A 5,356-nucleotide genomic window follows, 5' to 3' on the forward strand; every position below is an offset into this window, starting at 1 on the left:
AGGAGACCTGAAGAGCGGCTAGGGTGGTGGAAAAGGCCTAGACACCCGGTCGCTAAGCCCAGCGGGGACCCTGACTCCTGTGTGAGGGGAGGAAGGGAGCGCTCTTATCTCTGGATTCACTTACAGTTTTGAGATGCCGAGATTCGAGAAGGGGGCCCACAGGGGCATGAGGTTTGAACTGGAAGCTTGAGGAAGCATCTCACCTCAGGGTCAACTTGGGAAGAGGGCAAGACGCGGGGCTTCGGGCTGAGCTGGGCACAGGACGGGGCCAGGGCAATACTAACAGAACTGGGGCTTCACAGATGCTCGGAGTCGTCTAAGAAGAGATGGGCACATACCTCGAAATACTCGAAAATATATACTTTGAGTAAATGTATATGATTTATACAAGTGCATACGAAGAGTAGATGAGATCAATAGAGACTGGACCCAGAGGGTTTAGGGTGCCCAAACAGCTAATGTTTAATGAGCATTTACTAGGCACCAAGGTGTGGCTGAGCCATGTCCACCCCTGATCTCATTTACCCCCGTCCTGTCCTTTGTGGCAAGAGGCAGCTGAGGCTTAGAAGGACTATGGGACTCATCGGAAGTTCGAAGGCTCTAAGAGGCCACCTTCAAAGCTCAGTAGGAGGTGCATGAACACAGTGGGAACGAACCACTGACCCAGGCGGTGGGGGAGTCTGCCATGCACCAAGGCCAATCCCCGGTGGAGCAGGCAGTCCTAGAAAGAACGTGCCCTGTGCTCCCGCTCACCACTGGGCAAGCGTGCACCTGCTGGCTGGGACCTGGCTCGTCCTCACCTACAGCAGGGCACTCCCACACTGCCCGCTGAGCCCCATCAGGCTGTGGGTGCCTTTTAGGGAAGACCGGGTCATGGCGGTCGGCGGCTCTGTTCCTAGTGCGGGATGCTTTCACCTCCGGTGTGCGTGGACGTCGGTCAAAGTCCGCAGAGGGGTGGAGAGGCAAAGGCGGCGGTTCACCTTGACTCCCTCCCCCTCCGCCCCACAGCCAGCAATGCAGCCCCGCCGCCAACCGACCCTATCAATCCAATCCTCCAGTTCCTCTGCTTCCAGCCTTGTCGTCAGTCATGTCTCCAACCCGAAGGGAGTGGGGAAACTGAGGCCTAAAGCAAGGGTCTGGGCGGTGGGCACGGCAGGGAGGGCATGGAATGGAATTGCATTTGCTTCCGCAGCTCCGATCCTGGTGGTAGGCAGCAGATGGACGTCCTGAACCTCAACCTGAGTCCGGATTCCGTGTGCAATTGAGGGAGAGAGTCCAAAGTGGAGACGCTAGAAAGACAGAAGCTAGAAAGACAGAAGAATGGAGAGAAATACAGAGTTAGCCGCCACTGCAGGAGGAGGGAAGGTGATCCCGACGACCCTCCTCCTGTCCACAAATATTAGGGACCAGGCCTGGACAGGCGGGCAAATGATCTCGACCCCGAATGCCTCCCTAAGAGGATAGAATCTTCAGCCTCGCCTCCCCTTTGCTGTGTGCCTCCAGGAAAATCACTTTACTTCTCTGAGCCCTGAATGCCATATCTTTATTTCAAGAAGCTGGCACATGGAGCCAAAAGACCTTGAAATAACCAGGTTTACTATTTGTACCTCCCCTCCCTTCCCTCCAATGGAACTTCTTTCCACAAAACAACCCTGCTTGGGTTGACAGGGTAAGACTGGAGATGCTGGGGGAGGAGTGTACACAGCAGGCGCCCAATCATTGCTTGGGTTCTGCAGATCTGCGTTAATTCTCCATCATACGGGGACACCGATGTCTGGTTAACAAATCCTTTCAAAACCTTTTGCACAGAGGACTCCGCTAACCACTCTGAAGAGCCTGGATGCAAGGTGATGCAGGACGCGTAGAGCTGCGTCCCTCGTGACACTCAGTGGGCTTCAGGGAGCCAAAGCCGGGGCTCATGGCCACCTCGTCCCTCTAAGTCACGGATTTTCAACGTCCCCATTGCTGTTGCTGTCCCCAAACCACCCAGCTCCAGATCCTGCCTGGCTGAGCCCGGGACTTTAGAGAGAGAGAGAGAGAGACGTCCCGGCTGGAGATCCTGGCGAGAGGCGCTGCGAAGAGAGAGGGAAAGCAGGAAACCCGAAACCCTAGGAAGGTTTAGGGAGCCCGAGAGCAGGAGAGAAGGTGAATGCCTAGACGGAAAAGGAGGAGGGGTGGGGAACCAGCAAGAGGAGAAACTCAGAAGCAGGGAGGCAGACTGCGGAAGCGAGAGCCCAGGAGTGCGCGAACCCGCGCCAGGCGCAGTGCAAGGCGCCGGGCGCCGGCCGGCCCGAGGCGTCCCAGCTCGGTTCCCCACCGCGCCCACCCGGCCCAAGGGGAGCGCCCCACCGACCAATTTTCTTCACACAAAACCCGCGCCCCAGGGGCCTTTGCCTGGTCGCTGGGGCTTGATTCATTTCTTGACTAATTAACTGGAAGCTAGGTCGCCTCTTCTTTCGGGGCCCAATTAATTCGCCGCGGGCGGTGCGGCGGGGGCCGTGGGGCCTAGGCGCCCGCCTGGAGCCCCTTTGTGAAGGGCTGTCTGGACCATATTGATTCTACACACACACACACACACACACACACACACACTCCTTCCTTCGTATAAAAAAAAAGTCTTGAAAGCGTTGGATTGCCAGAGTTTAAGAAGGATTGTCAGCCCGTCGCTCCCTCCTCCCCCGACCCCGCCCAACCAATTGCATTTGCTTCCAGAAGGAAGGGACCGACGGGCTAGGGCAGTTTCCAGATCTGCCTGGGCAAGGGTTAAATGGAATGTCTCCCTGTGAAGGGCAGAAAGGTTAAGGAGACAGATGCCCACTGTGTACCTACTGGGTGCGGACGCGCGGGGCCTCCCCGTTCAAAGTCAAAAAGTGAGGCCGACAATCCCAGGCGGAACCCCAGCTCCACAAGAGACTAACTAGCTGTGAAACCCGGACAAGTCTTTGTATCTCCCTGAGTGACTCCGTTTCCTCCCCAGGAGGCCGGAGCTCACTGAGAAGACACTTGGTGCCTCGGACTGTCGTCAGTGATGAGCTGACGGTGGAAAAGTCCTTAGAACGTTACCATTCACTTGCGCATTTCACAACTGTTGTCTCCGGTAAAGAGCGTTTCACAAAAGCCCCGTTTTGCAGATGAGGAGGTAACCCAGGGCTAAGGAGCGCGGACCGGTTGCTGCCGGAGCAATCCTGGTGCTTGATTCCAAGGTCAAGATGCTGTGGAACGAAATCTACCAGGGCTTTTCCAGCGCTAGGAGGGCTGGCTGCCGGTGGAGAGCCATCTCCCGGCCTGGTGGGCCCAGAGGCTCACTCCTGTGGGACTGGAGCCTTCTTCCCGCCCAGCTGCCCCCATCCTGCCTCCAGCTGAATACTAACTGCGAAAGAGCGAGAAACTCCAAAACCCGAAAGCGCGCAGCAGCGAGGGTGATTTCCCAGCGGCTGCGGGGGGACCTCATCGATTGTATTGACCTCAACGGTGGGTCAGCTTGTCTCCATCATCAATCAACCGAACGAGGTCTAGGACTAAAATAGAGACGAAAGGAAATCATAGCCGTCTTTGTAAAGCTGGTGGAAAGGGGCCCAGAACGCACATCGGGAAGGCGAGCTTCTCACCTCCCTCCCCTTTATTCGATCATGATTTCAATTTTTAGTTCGGTTCTCTATTTAAAACCCAAAAGCAAACAAACAAAGATTCGTTTATTCAGTCAACCAACACTGGGTAAACAGGCTGCACGTGCCAGACTGCACTGGTCATTGGGCCACCAATGAGGGAAGAGGCCGGCACAGAAACAGAAACTCCTGGTGGGGGGAGGGGTTGTAAAGGCTCTTTCGAGGTCATTCTTAGCACTGTGACCTTGGGCCAGACTCTGTCCCACAGACCCTTTCCGTGAAGAGTGACAGTACTGCCCAGTCCTAGGCAAAGGTGTGGGTGCCAGGGTCTGGAAGAAACCGATGGAAGACTCTAGAAGTTAGATCCCTCAGTACAGCCTGGAGCTTGGAGCTTCAGGGAGCAGATCTGGGGAAGTCCTTCCGGAACCTCAACAGGGTGTAGACTCTGACTCCAGAAAACTGCCGGGCACCCACAACGACCTTGAAGGCCCTTTGGGATTTTCAGGGCTCCCAGACGCTCCTGCCTCTTCCCAGGATCGGAAAACGCCACCTGGTCCGACCTCCCCCAGAACGCAGAGAAGCTGGGGCTGGACTGAGTTTGGCCTTCCTGCCTGAGGTGTTGAATGTAAGCCTTCTCCCACCCCACCCTTCCTGGGCCTCGATTTTCCTCCTCTCTGAAATGGAAACGTAAATACATTCTACTCCCTACAGTGGATAAAGTTCAAGACAATCAGCATCAAGCCAGCCAGGACCCAGTGTTGCTGGCGCTTAGCAGACTACATGGACAGAGAAAGCCCCTCTATCAACATTTGTGGAATGAATGCCCTAGTGGATGTTTCTATCCATTGGACCAAACTTCTATTCTCACAACCATATTTTCACTGTTTCACTCTACATATCAGAATCTGGGGGGTAACTAATCCGTTTTGATGCTGGTTTTTAAAAAGTGCACTTTGGGAGTGGTCATTTGTTTCCAAAAGCACAGAGATGCCCTTTGAGTCCCTCTCTCCTTTTCTTCATTGACTTTTATTCCTGTACGGAAAGATTATTTACTGGGCACCTACCAATTGCCAAGCACTGCGATTGGAGTTGCAGACAGGATGAGCCCCGTCAGTCCTCTCTTTCCCTTCCAGGAACTTACAAAATAAGGACCTAATATTAGACACTCCTAGCCGGCCCATGTAGCCAATGTACTTCTTCAATTATGGTTTGTCTGTCTTCCTTTCTAGCTCTTTAAGTAGCTTTTGACCAGATCATAAAGTCTACCACAGTGCCTGGTAAACAGTAAGCGCTCACCAAGGGCTGGATGCATTTCTGCCCAAGAGGTCTTCAGCACCTTCAGGGACCCTTCCAAATGAGGGCTCCGTTTGATTGGGGTGCGCTCCGATCCTGACATTCCCAGTTACCGTACAATTCGGGCTGCCAAGGCCAGCTATTCTGATTTCCACCGAGCATATCTGGAGGGAGGGGTCGGTGAGAGCCGGACTGGGCTTTGCAAAAGGGGGTGCAGGACCGTGCGGTTCTGCAAACCCCGTTCCCTGTTTGCATCTCCCCATCTACCTGGCTGTTCTCCTTTGCAGACCACTCTCCCCAGACACCCACACGACACACCCACACTTGTCCCGGGACACAAGAGCGAGTGCAGGTGGCGCCTAAGAAACGAGGCGTTAGTTTTCCCCTAAGAACCCTCTTCCCCCCGCATCCCGGTTCTAGCTCAGCCTCTCTAGATCCACCTTCCAGGGCTGGCCCAC

The 5,356-nt window shown here is 54.9% G+C and overlaps 1 long non-coding RNA gene across 2 annotated transcripts in view; it reads right to left on the reverse strand.

The window, feature by feature from the left end:
• Nucleotides 1–437: 437 nt before the first annotated feature.
• Nucleotides 438–5,356, reverse strand: part of LOC115278139 — a 17,389-nt gene continuing 12,470 nt past the window's right edge. For both annotated transcript variants that reach the window (XR_003902721.1, XR_003902722.1), the window contains exon 2: nt 438–1,304. This is a non-coding gene — a long non-coding RNA (uncharacterized LOC115278139). The remainder of the gene's footprint in view (nt 1,305–5,356) is intronic.

The sequence above is a fragment of the Suricata suricatta genome, chromosome 14 (assembly GCF_006229205.1).
Source record: "Suricata suricatta isolate VVHF042 chromosome 14, meerkat_22Aug2017_6uvM2_HiC, whole genome shotgun sequence".
In the NCBI taxonomy this organism is placed as follows: domain Eukaryota; kingdom Metazoa; phylum Chordata; class Mammalia; order Carnivora; family Herpestidae; genus Suricata; species Suricata suricatta.